Source organism: Triticum dicoccoides, chromosome 1B, assembly GCF_002162155.2.
Source record: "Triticum dicoccoides isolate Atlit2015 ecotype Zavitan chromosome 1B, WEW_v2.0, whole genome shotgun sequence".
Lineage (NCBI taxonomy): Eukaryota > Viridiplantae > Streptophyta > Magnoliopsida > Poales > Poaceae > Triticum > Triticum dicoccoides.
The window spans coordinates 344,352,896-344,371,772 of record NC_041381.1 but is presented as its reverse complement, the minus strand read 5'-3'; positions in this window follow the sequence as shown (position 1 = coordinate 344,371,772).

Here is an 18,877-nt window from a genome sequence, read left to right as displayed (position 1 = left end):
CCCCTCTCTTCTCCAGCTCCTCCCCCTCGCGCTCCCCAGCCATGGCCGACGCCACCGCCGCCGTGCCTACGTCGTAGCCGCGCTCCCCGCCGCCCGTGCGTCTTCTCGTCGTGTCCAGGAGCTCCGCCGCCGTCCACTTCATCGAGCTAGCCGAGCCCCGTGTGCTCGTGCGGCCCGAGTCCACCGCACCGACCTCGCCCGAGTCCGCCGTCGCCGGAGATCCCCTTCAACGCCGTCGCCGCCTCAGCTCGTCCCCGACCCCACCGGTGGCCTCTACGGGTGCGCTGTGAGTCTAGCTACCCCTCCTACCCTCCCTCTCTCGTTCCCGAGCCGTGTAGCCACCGCACGAAGACCACCCGCACGCACCGCCGCGGATCTCGTCGCCGACGTGCTCCCGGCCATCCTCCGGCCACTCCACGGTGTCCATCATGCTCACCACATCACGTAGCACCTAACCAGCTACTCCCCACACCTCACGTAGTGTCAAGTTCATCTTCGGCCGAACTCCGGTGGCCGCCAAAGTCGGCGCCGGCGCCAACTCCGGCCACCCCGACCCCAACGGACTCCACCAAGAGCTGCGGCTCCTCCTCAGCTCCACTTCGATGGCCTCTGCGACTCGTTTGGTTGCCGAAACAGCAAAAACCACTTCCGCCGCCGCGTCGGGCTCGCCGGCGGCTAAACGCCGGTGCAGCCGACCTGGGTTTGACCACGGGTGGGCCCTGGTTGACTCTCCTGAGTCAATGACAGGTGGGGCCCAGCCTTGTTAACTATTTAGGATTAGTTTAAATTAATTTTAGTTTAACTAACCACACTGACACGCGGGACCCACTGTCAGGTTTGACCCGGACCGTGTCCCGTTGACCCGCTGATGTCACACTGACGTCAGGCGGACGCAATAATTGATTTTCTGGATTTATTCTAATATAGGAAATTCCAGAATATAGTTTAAACTTCAAAAATTCATAACTTTTAATCTGTAACTCCAAATCAGACAAGTTATATATGAAAAATGATCAGAAAAATCCAATCTATGCATATGTACTATTCTCATGCATGATTAATCAAGCTAACTTGATGTTTAATGCAGAACAAGGTAAAACACTTTAAAAGGCCATGTATGAGTTTGAAATTTGAATCTTTGGTTCAAACCCTTCTGGTCTTAGTTGCATTAGCCCAACACACTCATATTGCCATGTTTCATGCATGCATCATATTGTCGCACATTGTTTGGTGATGGTTGTGTATCGGTGTTCTTTGCGGCAGGTTCTGCCTCCGAGGAGTACCGTGATTACCCTAACGAAGAACCGTATCAGTGCATCGAACCATCAGGCAAGCAACCAACCATTTGATCATATCGATACAATCCCATGTTCTCGCTCCTGCTCTTTTTTACTGCATTAAGACAACGCGTTTCAAACTGCTGTGTGCTACGGTAGTTGAACCCACTTCCTCTGCATGACCTGTCATTGCCACAGTAACTAGATGAAACCCACTAGCATATGTAGGAGTTGATTGAGCCATATGTATGTGTTGTTCCTACCTTGCTATGCCTGCTATGCTTAGAGTCGTGTCAGGTCTGGTTCATCTGGGTGATGGGCTAGAGTGAAATGATCATGTCGATAATGAGAGTGGTGTGGTGAACACGATTTGGTAAAGGTATCGATGAGAGGCCATGTAGGAGTACATGGTGGGTTGTTTCATTGAAGCCGACCTTAAGCACTGAGATCTGTATGTGTGATTTAAGAATCAGCTACTACCATGCATTGGGCCCGAAACCAATGGACCCTCTCGACTTCTTATTCACCCTAGTTCTCTGTCCAGGAGTTGCAAGTAGTTTCTGGTGTTTGTAGCCTACTGGAGGCCGTGGACAACGCTGACCGTAGGGGTGGGCTGTGATGCGGTAGGTACGTGGCACGGTGTACCGAATACCCGTTAGGTATCTTGGGAACCCTGTTCACATCGTTTGGGGCTGTGAGCGAAACCTCAGCCGGATCTCCTCATGGATGGAACCCGAATAGGAGATAAACCTGGACTAGGGACTTTGGTGATTAGGTAGGTCGTGGCCGACACCCACGTTGGGCTTCCGCTTGAAGGTTGCCGAGTACATGTCGTGTAAACGACGGTAAGTGGTGAGAGCGTGTATGAAGAAGTACACCCCTGCAGGGTTATCATGATCTATTCGAATAGCCGCGTCCGCGGTAAAGGACTACTTGGTTGCCTATATAGTTCATAGACAAGTAAATGGAAACTACTAAAAGCCTCAAGATAAGTGTGAGTGCCGAGGATGGCTCTTCCGTAGGAAGACGGAGGTGAATCCTCGGTGGCGTATTGAAGTGGTGAGTAGTGGACTCGTGTACGCAAAACCATTTCAAGTTGGAGTCTCGTAGGATAGCCTAGCCAAGAGTCAAAGCTGGCTTGCTGCAACAACTCCACCAACCCTTCTTGATAATGTGCATGTATGTAGGATCTGATGTAAGTCTTGCTGAGTACCTTTGTACTCATGTTGCTATAATTTACATTTTTACAGAAGACGCTGCAACCCCTTCTGATGGGTTCTTCGTAGACGTTGACATCAATGAGTAGGCTAAGGCCCAGGTGGTGATCCTGAGCTTGTGAAGGACCACGTAGTATAGCTAGGCTTTCCAAGCCTCTTTTATTTTACTAGTTGTCTGTACTCAGACAACTTACTTCCGTTGTTGGTTTGTATGACTGTATGACTTGAATGTTGGGTCGTGTGACCCGTACCTATGTGTATGTTATGTATGGCTCTCTGAGCCTTAAATAAAGTACTTGTGTCATAGAGTCATGTTGTGATGCCATGTTGTATTTGCACATATCGAGCATATTGTGTGTATGTTTATTGAAATGCTTGGTATGTGTGGGATCTGACTATCTAGTTGTTTATCTTTAGTAGCCTCTCTTACTGGGAAATGTCTCCTAGTGTTTCCACTGAGCCATGGTAGCTTGCTACTGCTCCGGAACACTTAGGCTGGCCGGCGTGTGTCCTTCTTCGTTCCTGTGTCTGTCCCTTCGGGGAAATGTCACGCATTGAGTACCGGAGTCCTGTTAGCCCGCTACAGCCCGGTTTACCGGAGTCCTTCTAGCCCAGAGCTACAGCCCGGACCCACTTGCTGATGACCGACACGTTCGAAGCTGGGTCATGGATGCCTGCCCCTATAAGTCTGTGCCAGTTTGGGTTTACGACTAGTCATGCCAGCCCGGGCTCCTTATCATACGGATGCTAGCGACACCATCATATACGTGAGCCAAAAGGCGCAAACGGTCCCAGGCAAAGGTAAGGCGACACCCGTGGGGATACCATGCGTGAGACCGCAAAGTGATATGAGGTGTTATAGGCTAGATCGATGTGACATCGAGTCGGGGTCCTGACAGCGTTGGTATCAGAGCCGGACTGCCTGTAGGTTCTCCAAGCCAAACTGGTCGATGTTGAGTCTAGAAATTCTTTAGTTATATGTAGGGGAATTGTTTGTGGGTTGGAACGTAAGGCTCTTTTTACTCCTTTATCTTATGACATTCTGATCTGAGTCAGTCTATTCTTCCACCGGGGGTTAAGGAATTCGGATCTTTTCTCTCTATCAGGTTCACGTGTTACTAATCAGTAGTACCTTATAGGTTTGATGGATACAAGCCTAGTTCAGTTCTACTACCACATTATGTTGCTAGGATGGACTCAGAACTTTGATATGATGTTGTTGAGTGTGTATGAAATCCTTTGTCAAATGTCTCAAAATCCTTTTTGAGCATTTACAGCTGTTATGCTGTCGAAATTTTGCTAGAAATTCTAATGCCTTTGCATTATGGTTGTGCTTTCAGATGGCCACTCGCGACCTCAATCAAGTGGTTCGCCTGACTCGATGCCTAGATGTACCCGGCCATACCGCCATGTGGGTCAGGGTAATGACTGAGGCTGGATACCGTTGGTATCCTGAGTACACGGTCGAAGAGCAATTTCGAGACTTTAATCAAAGCCAGTATCTCTGCACTGTCAGGATATTTCCATCTTATCCTGGATCCACCGAGCCCCTTCACTGCTCCTATGGACTCGGGGTTACTATTGAGATGGCTGTGCAGGACGCCGCCTACTCTATGATGACCATCATGCGAGTCAGGTCTGGCCTATTTCGGGACTCTGATTTCCGGTATATGCCAGGATCACTTCCGGGAGCACAAGGGTATCTCCAGGCTACCTATGCTGACCCCACTCAGGAGGATTCACGGACTCGCACCACTACCGAGATGCTCGAGGATAAGGACCGTGAAAATCGGGCCTTGAGGCTAGAGCTTTTCAATACTCGTGCTGACCATTGGGCCACGTTGACTCGGTTTGCACCGGCGGTGCAAGATGGATATTCGGATATGCGCGATCTCTATCCTGTGAGATCTGCTCTGCCAGACGTGATGGGTTGGCGTGATGTAGGAGGCATCACCCCACCTCGCGGTCCCCGCAGGCCACCGTTTGTTGGTCCAAGACCTCATCCTAGCCCCTATGGTCCACAAGCTCCGCGAGATCGTCTGTTCCCGGATGATCATGTTGAGCTTCCCGGCTATGGAGGTGACTTCTACGAGGACTACTACGGATCGGTCTGAGTTAGTGGTAGTATCAGTAGTTCATACTAGCTGTGTCGTCTATCGTCCTGCGTGACTCGTGGGATATGACCTAGTTTGTACCGCCTTCCGGAGGTGTAGAAAAATAATGTATAGGAGCTTGGGATGCCTCCGATGAGATGTAATCCTCTTTTCACCGTAATAGTACCTTGTTTGGTCTTGTACTAAACCTTGTATGGTGTGTATGACGATGGAATAAAGAAGCAGTTTCTGTATCTACCATGTCATACGGATGATCATCTTGCATTCCGAGTTATTCCTTACATTCTGTATTCTATGTTGGAATCTTATCATTCTGACTAAATCACTGTCTTGTTTACCTAGGATGGTCAACACGCGCAATAACCCTGCTCCTCAAGAGCAGGCCGAAGGCAGTGAAGTCAGGAATGCAAATCTGCCTCATCCTCCTTCCCTAGCCGAGGTTATGCTGGAAGCCGAGAGAAACAAGCGGGAGACCAGCCGTTTGTTGGAGCGTATTGAACAGAACACCGCACACCATCAGAGAAATAACTTGGTGTCACTCAGTGATTTCATCAAGTTACATCCACCCACGTTCCACCACTCCGTCGAGCCTCTCGACGCTGATGACTGGCTTCGCAGTATTTCTCACAAACTGCGTTCCGCGCTAGTAGCTAAGGCTGACAAGGTCACCTTTGCTGCATATCATCTTGAAGGCCCCGCCAGTCTATGGTGGGAGAATTATGGAGTTATGCGCCCACCGGGCCATGTCACTACTTGGGCTGAATTCAGCGAGGCTTTCCGTGAACATCACATTCCGGAGGGTCTCATGGACCGTAAACGTGAGGAATTTTGCAGTTTCACTCAAGGCCGACTCTCTGTGGATGCTTACAGCAGGGAGTTCGGTAACCTCGCATGATATGCAACTGAGGAAGTTTCTACTGATGCCAAGAAGCAAGCAAGGTTCCGTAAGGGACTTAGTCCTGAGCTTCGCCGCGACCTCCGTCTGCATGAGTGCACATCTTTTCAGAAGCTTGTTAACAAGGCCATCAGTGCTGAGACTGGTCAGACTGATTATGACGCAACACGAAAGCATGGCCGTGACGTGGGTTCCTCATCCGGTGCTGGTCCTCAGAAGCGTCGCGTGTGGGTGCCTAACACTGCCCTGCCACCCAGGTTCACACCGAGGCCATCCTTCCAGGCGCCTCGCCCCGTTCAACAGTCTGCACCAGCCAAGCCCTATGGTGGTCCAACCAACAATGCTCCTCCACGTACCAGTTCCGTGACTTGTTTTAAGTGTGGGGAATCTGGCCACTATATGCGCGAGTGTCCCCAGACCAACCCCAACCAATCTGCTAAAGCTGTTGGCCGTGGTAAGCCGACAGGGAAAGTGTTCTACGCCAAGCCGGCCACCGCTGCACGTGGCCATGTCAACTGTATCTCTGCCGAGGAAGCTCAAGAGGATCCCAGCGTCGTTCTCGGTACGCTCCTTGTTAATTGACACCCGGCATCTGTTCTTTTCGATACAGGAGCATCTCATTCATTTATATCCGAGAACTATGCTCGTCTGCATAACACCACATTCTGTGAGATGCCCACCTCTATGGTAATTCAAACTCCGGGATCCAAATGGCAAACCTCTAGGGTAAGTCATGGAAATGAAATCCAAGTCGACAGACTTGTTTTCCTTGCATCTTTGATAGCTCTTAAATCTTCAGATATCAACATCATCTTGGGTATGGACTGGATGTCAGCCCATCATGCCAACATTGATTGCTTCTCTAGGACTGTTCAACTCACCCATCCTTCGGGGAAGATAGTCAATGTCTTGACCCGAATAGCCAAGCGACAGTTATATTCTCTTAACGCCAGTCCTTTGCCAGACCTTGAGGACGTCCCGGTAGTCGGTGACTTTCCGGATGTCTTCCCAGAGGAATTGCCAGGTGTTCCACCTGAGAGGGATGTGGAGTTCATAATAGACCTCATTCCAGGAACCGTCCCGATTGCTAGAAGACCCTATAAGATGGCACCACTAGAACTAGCCGAGCTTAAGAAACAACTCGATGAGTCCTTGAAAAAGGGTTTCATCCGACCTAGTTCATCTCCGTGGGCTTGCCCCGTCCTCTTCGTCAAGAAGAAGGATGGTACGGACCGGATGGTTGTAGATTATCGACCTGTCAATTTGGTCACAATCAAGAACAAATATCCGCTTCCCAGGATCAATGACCTGTATGATCAGCTCGCTGGATCCTCAGTCGTCTCCAAAATGGATTTGAGGTTCGGCTACCATCAAATCAAAATCAGGAACGGGGACATTCCTAAAACGGCCTTTGTTACTCGTTATGGCCAATACGAGTACACCGTCATGTCCTTCGGTTTAACCAACGCTCCAGCCACCTTTTCTCGGTTAATGAACTCAATATTCATGGAGTATTTGGATAAATTCGTCGTGGTTTACCTCAATGATATACTCATCTACTCCAAGAACGAGGAAGAACATGCCGAACATCTAAGGTTAGTGTTGAAGAAACTTCGAGAGCATCGTCTTTATGCCAAATTCTCTAAATGTGAATTTCGGTTGTCAGAAGTGACCTATCTGGGTCATGTAATATCTGGTAAAGGTATTGCTGTTAACCCTGAGCAAGTTCAAGCCGTCCTTAATTGGACTCCAGCTGAATCGGTCAAGCAAGTTCGGAGTTTTCTGGGCTTAGCGAGCTATTGTCGTCGCTTTGTCGAGAACTTCTCCAAAGTTGCTAAACCTCTAACCGAACTCCTCAAGAAAGATAAAAAGTTCGAATGGACTCCACAATGTGAGCACAGCTTTCAGGAACTGAAAAGACGCCTGACTTCTGCTCCCGTACTGGTACCGCCAGACTTCTCCAAGGACTTTGTTATCAACTGCGACGCCTCGCGACAAGGACTAGGTTGCATTCTCATGCAAGATCAACACGTAATTGCTTACGCTTCACGGCAATTGCACCCACATGAGGAGAATTATCCTACTCATGATCTAGAGCTTGCAGCCGTAGTCTATGCACTTAAAACCTGGCGACATTACCTCCTTGGTAATCGTTGCGAAATATTCACTGATCACCAAAGTCTGAAGTACATCTTCACCCAACCGGATTTGAATCTCAGGCAAAGACGTTGGGTCGAACTGATCACAGATTTCGACTTAGGAATAACTTACACCCCAGGGAAAGCCAACGTCATGGCTGATGCGCTAAGTCGTAAATCTTATTGTAACAACCTGATGTTACAACAAAGTCAACCGCTTCTCCATGAGGAATTTCGGAAGCTTAACCTTCACATTGTTCCTCAAGGTTTTCTTTCCACCTTGGTGGCGAAACCTACCCTTACGGATCAGATCATTAAAGCACAAAAGGTAGATCCGGGAATTTCCCGCATCAAGAGGAACATCAAGAAAGGAGTTGCGAATTGTTTCTCCATTGATGATCAAGGGGTCGTATACTTCGGGAATCGACTAGTGGTTCCCAAGGTGCGAAACCTGAGACGATTGATCCTTAAGGAAGCTCATGAATCTCCTCTCACCATTCATCCCGGTAGTACCAAGATGTATCAGGACCTACGCCAGAGGTTCTGGTGGACTAGGATGAAGAGAGAAATTGCTCAGTATATTGCTAATTGCGACGTCTGCCGTCGTGTAAAAGCAGAGCATCAACGGCCTGCTGGCACCCTTCAACCCCTAGCTATTCCTGAATGGAAATGGGATAAAATTGGTATGGATTTCATTACCGGTTTTCCCAGGACCAAGAGAGGGAATAATGCTATCTTCGTCGTTATCGATCGTCTTTCCAAAGTAGCCCATTTCTTACCTGTTCGTGAGAGTATAACTGCTAGTCAGTTGGCAGACTTATACATCTCCCGAATAGTGTCTCTCCATGGTGTTCCTTTGGAAATTAACTCGGATCGAGGAAGTCTTTTCACCTCTCGATTTTGGGAAAGTTTCCAAAATGCTATGGGAACCCGCCTTTCCTTTAGCACCGCTTTTCACCCTCAATCGAGTGGTCAGGTAGAACGCGTCAACCAGATCCTAGAAGACATGCTTCGAGCCTCTGTTATCTCATTCGGAATGGAGTGGGAGAAATGCCTTCCATTTACCGAATTTGCTTACAACAACAGCTATCAATCTAGCTTGGGTAAAGCCCCTTTTGAAGTTCTCTATGGTCGACGGTGTCGAACACCCCTTAACTGGTCAGAAACCGGGGAAAGACAATTCTTTGGCCCGGATATGATTCAGGAAGCAGAAGAGCAAGTTCGCATCGTTCGTGAAAAGTTGAAAACAGCCCAATCTCGTCAAAAGAGTCAATATGACCGAAAACATAAGGCTATGACTTTCGAGGTTGACGAGAAGGCTTACCTTCGGGTTACTCCTCTAAAGGGAACCCATCGTTTCGGTATCAAAGGCAAATTGGCTCCGCGTTACATTGGACCTTTTCGTATTCTCGCTAAACGAGGTGTAGTTGCCTACCAGTTGGAACTACCTACGCATCTCTCTAGAGTCCACGATGTCTTCCACATTTCTCAACTCAGGCGTTGCTTCTCGGATCCTATCCGTGGAGTGGACCACGAAACCCTTGATCTCCAAGATAATATCACGTATCGAGAGTACCCCATTCGTATCCTCGATCAGGCCGAGCGTACCACTCGATGTCATAATATCAAGTTTCTCAAAGTTCAATGGTCGCACCATTCTAAGGATGAAGCAACTTGGGAAAGGGAGGATCGTCTTTGACTCGAGTATCCCGCCCTCTTTCCGGAGGAACCCAAATCTCAGGACGAGATTCTTTTGAGTGGGGGTGAGTTGTCACACCCTAGCTAGTTCATGCATTAGAGTGTTGCATCATGTTTATTCTTTCATCAGAAACCTGAAATGGGGATGACAGAACCCCCAGCCCTCTCTGAAACCAACCAGGGTTTACTAAAAACTTTTTCAATGAACCTGAAATGCCCTTCTAAAATGCCCATCATTTTTGTCTTGGTTCAGAACCCCTGCCAAAAGTGATGCACATTTTCCTAGGTCATCTTAGGGTCTTTGAATTAAATCATAGATATTTGAATTTGGGCATTTAAAATTATATAAAATATTTCAAATGCTCAAATATCTCCAAACTAAAATGTTTCATGTTGGAAATAATCCAACTATGGACCAGGAGTAGTTTGGTGATTTTAGGAGTTGCCTAAGTATTTTTAATAATTCAACAAAGTTGCAGAAGTATTAAAAAAACAGAAAACAAGAGAAACATGAAAACTTACCTGGCGCCCAGCACCCGGCCCACCTGCCGGCCCAGCCCAGCGCCGCGCCAGCGAGCTGCTTGCCGGCCAGGCAGGCAGGCAGGTGCTCGACGGCGAGCACCGCATGGGTGCCACGCACCTGCTCGCCGCCTCGCCGCTCCACTCGCCCGGCTAACGTCGTGGATCACTCCCCCTCTCTCCCCCGAACCCCCCAGACACCCCCTCTCTTCTCCAGCTCCTCCCCCTCGCGCTCCCCAGCCATGGCCGACGCCACCGCCGCCGTGCCTACGTCGTAGCCGCGCTCCCCGCCGCCCGTGCGTCTTCTCGTCGTGTCCAGGAGCTCCGCCGCCGTCCACTTCATCGAGCTAGCCGAGCCCCGTGTGCTCGTGCGGCCCGAGTCCACCGCACCGACCTCGCCCGAGTCCGCCGTCGCCGGAGATCCCCTTCAACGCCGTCGCCGCCTCAGCTCGTCCCCGACCCCGCCGGTGGCCTCTACGGGTGCGCTGTGAGCCTAGCTACCCCTCCTACCCTCCCTCTCTCGTTCCCGAGCCGTGTAGCCACCGCACGAAGACCACCCGCACGCACCGCCGCGGATCTCGTCGCCGACGTGCTCCCGGCCATCCTCCAGCCACTCCACGGTGTCCATCATGCTCACCACGTCACGTAGCACCTAACCAGCTACTCCCCGCACCTCACCGACCCCTCTAGCATCAAGTTCGTCTTCGGCCGAACTCCGGTGGCCGCCAAAGTCGTCGCCGGCGCCAACTCCGGCCACCCCGACCCCAACGGACTCCACCAAGAGCTGCGGCTCCTCCTCAGCTCCACTTCGATGGCCTCTGCGACTCGTTTGGTTGCCGGAACGGCAAAAACCACTTCCGCCGCCGCGTCGGGCTCGCCGGCGGCTAAACGCCGGTGCAGCCGACCTGGGTTTGACCAAGGTTGGGCCCTGGTTGACTCTCCTGAGTCAATGAGAGGTGGGGCCCAGCCCTGTGAACTATTTAGGATTAGTTTAAATTAATTTTAGTTTAACTAACCACACTGACACGCGGGACCCACTGTCAGGTTTGACCCGGACCGTGTCCCGTTGACCCGCTGATGTCACACTGACGTCAGGCGGACGCAGTAATTGATTTTCTGGATTTATTCTAATATAGGAAATTCTAGAATATAGTTTAAACTTCAAAAATTCATAACTTTTAATCTGTAACTCCAAATCAGACAAGTTATATATGAAAAATGATCAGAAAAATCCAATCTATCCATCTGTACTATTCTCATGCATGATTAAACAAGTTAACTTGATGTTTAATGCAGAACAAGGTAAAACACTTTAAAAGGCCATGTATGAGTTTGAAATTTGAATCTTTGGTTCAAATTGGTTCAAACCCTTCTGGTCTTAGTTGCATTATCCCAACACACTCATATTGCCATGTTTCATGCATGCATCATATTGTCGCACATTGTTTGGTGATGGTTGTGTATCGGTGTTCTTTGCGGCAGGTTCTGCCTCCGAGGAGTACCGTGATTACCCTAACGAAGAACCGTATCAGTGCATCGAACCATCAGGCAAGCAACCAACCATTTGATCATATCGATACAATCCCATGTTCTCGCTCCTGCTCTTTTTTACTGCATTAAGACAACGCGTTTCAAACTGCTGTGTGCTACGGTAGTTGAACCCACTTCCTTTGCATGACCTGTCATTGCCACAGTAACTAGATGAAACCCACTAGCATGTGTAGGAGTTGATTGAGCCATATGTATGTGTTGTTCCTACCTTGCTATGCCTGCTATGCTTAGAGTCGTGTCAGGTCTGGTTCATCTGGGTGATGGGCTAGAGTGAAATGATCATGTCGATAATGAGAGTGGTGTGGTGAACACGATTTGGTAAAGGTATCGATGAGAGGCCATGTAGGAGTACATGGTGGGTTGTTTCATTGAAGCCGACCTTAAGCACTAAGATCTGTATGTGTGATTTAAGAATCAGCTACTACCATGCATTGGGCCCGAAACCAATGGACCCTCTCGACTTCTTATTCACCCTAGTTCTCTGTCCAGGAGTTGCAAGTAGTTTCTGGTGTTTGTAGCCTACTGGAGGCCGTGGACAGCGCTGACCGTAGGGGTGGGCTGTGATGCGGTAGGTACGTGGCACGGTGTACCGAATACCCGTTAGGTATCTCGGGAACCCTGTTCACATCGTTTGGGGCTGTGAGCGAAACCTCGGCCGGATCTCCTCATGGATGGAACCCGAATAGGCGATAAACCTGGACTAGGGACTTAGGTGATTAGGTAGGTCATGGCCGACACCCACGTTGGGCTTCCGCTTGAAGGTTGCCGAGTACATGTCGTGTAAACGACGGTAAGTGGTGAGAGCGTGTATGAAGAAGTACACCCCTGCAGGGTTATCATGATCTATTCGAATAGCCGCGTCTGCGGTAAAGGACTACTTGGTTGCCTATACAGTTCATAGGCAAGTAAATGGAAACTACTAAAAGCCTCAAGATAAGTGTGAGTGCCGAGGATGGCTCTTCCGTAGGAAGATGGAGGTGAATCCTCGGTGGCGTATTGAAGTGGTGAGTAGTGGACTCGTGTACGCAAAACCATTTCAAGTTGGAGTCTCGTAGGATAGCCTAGCCAAGAGTCAAAGCTGGCTTGCTGCAACAACTCCACCAACCCTTCTTGATAATGTGCATGTATGTAGGATCTGATGTAAGTCTTGCTGAGTACCTTTGTACTCATGTTGCTATAATTTAGATTTTTACAGAAGACGCTGCAACCCCTTTTGATGGGTTCTTCGTAGACGTTGACATCAATGAGTAGGCTAAGGCCCAGGTGGTGATCCTGAGCTTGTGAAGGACCACGTAGTATAGCTAGGCTTTCCAAGCCTCTTTTATTTTACTAGTTGTCTGTACTCAGACAAGTTACTTCCGCTGCTGGTTTGTATGACTGTATGACTTGAATGTTGGGTCGTGTGATCCGTACCTATGTGTATGTTATGTATGGCTCTCTGAGCCTTAAATAAAGTACTTGTGTCGTAGAGTCATGTTGTGATGCCATGTTGTATTTGCACATATCGAGCATATTGTGTGTATGTTATTGAAATGCTTGGTATGTGTGGGATCTGACTATCTAGTTGTTTATCTTTAGTAGCCTCTCTTACCGGGAAATGTCTCCTACTGTTTCCACTGAGCCATGGTAGCTTCGTTCCTGTGTCTGTCCCTTCGGGGAAATGTCGCGCATTGAGTACCGGAGTCCTGTTAGCCCGCTACAGCCCGGTTTACTGGAGTCCTGCTAGCCCAGAGCTACAGCCCGGACCCACTTGCTGATGACCGACACGTTCGAAGCTGGGTCATGGATGCCTGTCCCTGTAAGTTTGTGCCACTTTGGGTTTACGACTAGTCATGTCAGCCCGGACTCCTTATCATATGGATGCTAGCGACACCATCATATACGTGAGCCAAAAGGCGCAAACGGTCCCGAGCAAAGGTAAGGCGACACCCGTGGGAATACCGTGCATGAGGCCGCAAAGTGATATGAGGTGTTACAGGCTAGATCGATGTGACATCGAGTCGGGGTCCTGACACTCGCAACCCGCTCGCCCTAGTCTCGCACTGCCACTCCGGATGTTTTACTCCCCTTTCTGTTTCTTGGGCAGCTGCTTGCACGCCAAGAGGGTCCTCGTGAGCATCGCGCCTCACGAGCTCTCACCGGATCACGGGCCGCTCACCTCCTAGCCTTGACCACAGCATCACGACCTGGCATACTAGCGACGGTTGAAGCCTGCCTGGGGACTCGGTCCCGCCGGCATAGAGCGCTATCCTACCTAAGGGGAAGAAGGGGGGAATCATGCCAAATTGGGACAGGCGATTTCATCATAAAACCAAAAGAGCGACGCTGGAATTAAAAACATCTCGATCCTTACATGCCCCGCGGGGCTGGTTCTAATTCCGCATATGGAAGCAAAAGGAGAAAGGCTTCGACTAGGCCAGTGCGCATCACCGACGACGCCGAGCGGCAGTTGTTGCCGTGCTCCGACTGCGGCGGGAGCTTGGCGGCACATAGCTATCGTCGTTGGACTCCAGAGATTCGCTGGGCTCAGGAGAATCGCTGGATTCCCAAGAGTCACCGCTGCTACCAGAGGAGGTGCTGGCGGGGACGTAAGCAGATCTGCCGCCCTCTACCGCGTTCCGCGGGCTGCTTCCCCCGGGGCAGCACTCAAGCTGCCAGCCCTCCTCGTCGAAGACCTTGAAGAACAGAGTGGAGGCGCCGTCGTATTCGAAGTGAATCACGAGGGGCCCCATTGCTCGGCAGGCTCGGGCGACCTCGCCCCATCCGTCGGTCATGAAGACATCCCCAGGGGGCACCACCTCGACCTCAGCTCTGGTGACCAGGCTGCAGCACCCGGCATGCTGCAGCCACAGCTCAAGTGGTCCCCTCGGTGGTAGCTCGTTAGCGAAGAACCTCGGGAGCTGGATCCACGAGTCAGTCGGCATCGCCGCCCACACCACGAACTTGCGCGAGCTGCCCTCGGCGTGGGTCCACGGCTCGTCCTTCTGTGGGGACCCCGACTCATAAGTTGTGATCACCGAATGCACAGAGATCAATGCTCACTAAAAACACAGAATCTGAGTAACAAGAGTCTTACATCCATACATACTGTCTTACACAAGTAGGACCATTATGGTCAAGTCTTGAGTATCTCATCGCAGCGGAAATCTTCGTTGACAATTTGGACCCATGCCATCTGCCTTAACCCTACAGGCATTCTGGCTGGGAAGCGTCCTAGCTCGCATGCTCGTCACCAAAATATTCTTCATCATATCATGTTCTTTCATGCCTGGCCAATAAAATAACCAGTGGCAAGCCAGTGAGTACTTTGAATGTACTCGCAAGCAACCCGAGAGTGATAACAGAATAATTATGCAAGGTTCTACCGCTAAATTGGCATTTTTGCGGAAAGCTAGTTTTTCTCATGCAAGTATGATCAACATTTATCAAGGACATGAATTCTTCTGCAACAAGTATCAGGAGGTTACAAACACCAACATCGAGAAAGAGTTATAAACAACTCATGCTCAAGCTCATCGTGACATCCTCACGAATCTTATCATAATTATTACCAAACTGTGTTGTTTGTCAAAAACATATGGACATAGTCTAAGCAGCAGCACCCAACTGTCCTTGATCGTGGAAACGGCTATTCGAATAGTTTTACACTTTGCAGAGGTTGCACACTTTACCCACAAGATTCGTGGAAATTCCGTGTCATCCACGACCCGCGGTACCTCAAGTACCTGGGGTAGGCACCCGATCACTATCTTTCCCTAGAAGACACTAACATAGAGTCCACTTGATTGGTAGTAACCCCCGTGCCCAACATTTCACATCTTAAAATTGTTGAGCCTCACTCCCATATTCAACATACTAGACCATGATGGCGCGCGTTGCTGCGCACGTCTATTGTTCACTAAAATGGATGTTTTTTGTAAATACATAGACAAAAATTAAGAAAGCTAACTTAAATAAAGTAGCATGCATGTTCATTGGCATTCGAAAGCATGATGGCGCAAATTGCCGCACCCATTCATTTTTACAATAGAATGGCAGAAATTTCAATAAATATGTAGAGGCATGAAACATGTGAGTCATGTAAACAAATATTTTTTTTGCATTCGTGTCCACCACCGCATGTGAGAAAAAAGCAAAATGAACAAAACTGTATTTTTAGCATAATGATAGGTACAACTAATATATATACATATGTTTTAGATTTCTATATCTGATCTAAATATTCATCCATTAACAAAATGGCCAGGTTATTGTCAAACTCTAAAAACGCTTTGGTACTTCTACGGAAAACACCAAATAAAGGAAACGCTACGGTGTCGGTGTAGTCTGAGGCACACGATGGTGTATTGGTGAGGAGTAGAAGACCATGGATGTCACGAGTGTTGGTCAAAGAAGCCATCATTAGCCTTTCACCATCACCTCTCGTCAACTCATTCACGCAAGTTGCCATCTGGGGTATGCCGCCGCTTATGCGAGTAGCAATCCTCATGGCTCCAAACATGCAAGCAGAAAAGGAATGGTGGACAAGACAGTAGCACAAGTAAGCTCATGAATAAATGAGAAAGAATTCTCAAAATAAATAAATGAAAAGGAGCTGACACGGATGGACTTGCTCCAAGCTCATGTCCATCTTGTGTTCCCTACAGACAACATGAGATAGGGAGTGGAATATTTAGAGAACGAATTGGGTTAAAATACTCATAAATTGGAGATTGATCATGCACTACTAGGAAAAGGGCTATAGATAGGATTGATACTAATGGCGCACCAGGTAAGTAGTGCGCCACTACTATATACTAATGGTGCACCTGTTGGAGGTGCGCCATTAGTGTGGAAGACACTAATGGCGCACCAGACACACGGTGCGCCACTAGTACTGAATTTTTTTTTCCATTTTTCCATACATACTAATGGCGCATGATGTCAAAGTGCGCCATTACTAGTTCTAACTAGTAATGGCGCACCTTATAGACAATGCGCCATTAGTATATATATATTTTTTACTTTTTTGCAAAACTACTAATGGCGCACCATGTAAAAGTGCGCCATTACTAGTTTAAACTACTAATGGCGCACTTTTCCATGGTGCGCCGTTAGTATATATTTTTTTACTATTCTGCATAAACTACTAATGGTGCACCACCCACAGGTGCGCCATTAGTAACCAGGGTTACTAATGGCGCATTTTCTGGTGGTGCGCCATTAGTAACCTGGGACCAACAAGATATTTTGGACAGCCCACCTACCCACTCACTTTCCCCACTTCATTCTCTCCACCTCCTCCTCCAAGCTTGTCTCGGCTGCCTCCTCCTCCTCACCTCATTTCCACCATAGATTCATCAAAATTAAGTGGTGAAATTACCTTTTTTGATAGGTAAGTAAGGGGAAAGCTATATTCATGATGTATATCTACTTTTTTTCTCCCTAGCTCGCTCCAACAACGTGCACATGCACTTTTTGTGGCCTAGCTAGATCTATGTATGTTTGTGGTGTTGCTTGTGTTTGTGGTGTTGCATATATGTTTGTGTTTGCAGGTACCGGTATTTGAAATGCGATGGTTGCCAATATTTTGCCGGAATGTTGATTCATTTCCGTTTCGACGAGAATTTTGGCACTATGCATTCTTTTTGGTCCTATTTTTAGGGAAGGTCATGCCAAATTTTTTCTTGGTTCTAAAACATCGTTTTGCTCTACCCCGCAGGAGACCATGGTTCGCACGATGACCGAAGGCATCGTGAATAGGTTTTTGAGCTCCGCGAAGGCCGAGATGCTTCAAAAGAACGAGACGGAGATAAGATGTCCGTGTCGAAGATGCAAGCTGAAGAGCCTTATTGCGGACCCGGATTCCGGGCAGGTGCGGGACCACCTGCTCTTGCATGGTTTCATGGATGGCTATCGGTGGCAAGGTGATGAAGATGACTATGAAGTCGTCCATGGGGGCTGGGCAAGAAATGAGGAAGGGCAACAAGACAAGTACCACCGCGGCGAGGGCGGGCGAGAAGATGAAGAATCTCCAAGACATGATCACGGCGGTGATGCTGTACATAGTCATCATGTAGAAGATGTCGTACATGACGATGAGGAAGATCAAGACGAAGGGCATGATCATGAAGATGAAGATGCCGGAGCAGACGACGATGGAGGCTGGGTGCAGGACCCTCATATTCAAGAGCTGCTTCTCAAGCAGACGGATAACGCAAGAGCTGCCGCCTGAGAGAAAGCCAAGCTGGATCAACTAGAGATAGACGCGGTTACTCCATTGTATGAAGGATGCAGGCCCGAGGATATCGCCTGAAAGTAACGCTCATGGCTCTGGAGATGAAGGTAAACCACAAAATGACCGACGCATGCTTCGACGAGAACATGTCATTCTGGCACGAAAGTCTTCCCAAGGGGAACAAGTGCCCGACCAGTTTTGAGGAGGCGAAGAAAATCGTGTGTCCTCTGGATTTACTGCACGTGAAATACCATCTGTGCATGAACAATTGCATCATTTATCGGGACGAGCACGCGGAGTCTACCATATGTCCGGTGTGCGGCGTCACTCGATACAAGAAGAGGAAGAAAGCTCCTCGAAAATCGGTGTGGTATTTTCCGATCACTCCTCGTCTGCAGCGGTATTTCGCGGACCCTAAGGTAGCAAAGCTCCTGCGTTGGCATGCGGATAGGGAGGAGAAGAAGCGGGAAGATGACGGAAATGATCCGGAGATAAATCAAAAAGACAAGATGTTGAGTCACCCTAAGGATGCGAGCCAGTGGCAAGCGTTGAACTTCGAATACCCAGAATTTGGGAAGGATCCAAGGAACATCGTGTTGGGCGTGAGCACCGATGGAGTCAATCCGTTTGGTAGCCAGAGAAGCACACATAGCACCTGGCCTGTGTTTGTGTGGATGTACAACCTTCCCCCCTGGTTGTGCACGAAGAGGAAGTACATTCACATGAGTATTCTAATTGAAGGGCCGAAACAATCAGGGAACGACATCAATCTGTGTCTGGGGCTGCTGAAGGAGGAGCTAGACACGCTGTGGAAAACGCCAGCCAATACGTGGGACACCGCAGAGAAAGAATATTTCCCTATGAGAGCCGCACTGCTCACGATGGTGCACGACTATCTCGGTTACAGATATCTCACGGGGCAGGTAGTCCATGGATTTTCTGGATGCGTAAGGTGCATGGATGACACAACGTATCGCCAGCTAGATAGAGATCCCGGGTCTTCGAAAACCGTGTTCATGGGACATGAAAGGTGGCTTCGCGACGATGACCCATGGAGGAAATGCAAGGATCTGTTCGATGGTGAAACCGAACCCCGAAAACGCCCATGTACGAGGAGCGGCGAGGAAATAGACGAGCTGTTGAAAAATTGGAAAGACTGCCCACTGCCGGGAACGAAGCAAAAGGCGCTAGAGCCGGGAAAAAAGCGAAAGGCGCCAGAGCCGGGAAAAAAGCGAGGTATATTTTCTGGGA